At 49.3% G+C, this 670-nt stretch overlaps 1 protein-coding gene across 5 annotated transcripts in view; it reads right to left on the bottom strand.

The window, feature by feature from the left end:
• TTC3 (tetratricopeptide repeat domain 3) overlaps window positions 1–670 on the bottom strand; it is a 96,537-nt gene that overhangs the window by 26,111 nt on the left and 69,756 nt on the right. The window lies entirely within an intron of this gene.

Here is a 670-nt window from a genome sequence, read left to right as displayed (position 1 = left end):
CCCAACACTCCCCACCCAGTTTGGCAGGTCTTCCTTTGTCCCTTCTTTTAGGAACTGTTTGCAGAAAACACATTTTCCCTTTCTTCTCACTGCCCTGCAGTAAGTCCTATGGGGCAAGCACCCCCAAGTTGAGAGGCGCCCTGGTTCAGCGCTGCTATAACTGGAGTTATGTCAGTGTTCTGTGGGCTTTTACTGTTAGAACCAGCATTTTGGGGCTCTCCCTAGTGGCGCAATGGGTTAAAAAGCAGCATTGCAAACTAGCCGCAGCTGCTCCAGTGCAAGTTCAATCCTCAGCCCCAGAGGGGACCACATGGCGCGGCAGACCTCACCTGTCTCACCCACTGCTCCCCTCAGCAGTGTACTTTATCGATCTGCCTGTTCTGCTCCCCGCTCTGTCTCTAGTGAATCCTTTCACCGCCCCTGCACCTCTGGCCTGTACCCCAGTTCTGTATGGACAAGTAAATCTTTAAAAAAAAAATGAGTTCGATTCATTACTCAACATGCTTTCAGAGCATTCTGAATGAGTATAATCCAATAAAGCTTAATCAACTCATGCCCTAGAAAGTTACCTACAGAGGAATCTAGATTTATTCTCATGCTTGAGAGAAGGAGCTTTATGTGCATCCACCCCTCCGGTGCCTCTCCATCTGGCTGTCTCCTTCAACTCCTC

The sequence above is a fragment of the Condylura cristata genome, unplaced genomic scaffold, assembly GCF_000260355.1.
Source record: "Condylura cristata isolate star-nosed mole 26May11 unplaced genomic scaffold, ConCri1.0 scaffold00003, whole genome shotgun sequence".
Classification (NCBI taxonomy): Eukaryota; Metazoa; Chordata; class Mammalia; order Eulipotyphla; family Talpidae; genus Condylura; species Condylura cristata.
The sequence above is the reverse complement of the archived record's forward strand: the minus strand, read 5'-3'. Positions and strand labels throughout refer to the sequence as shown.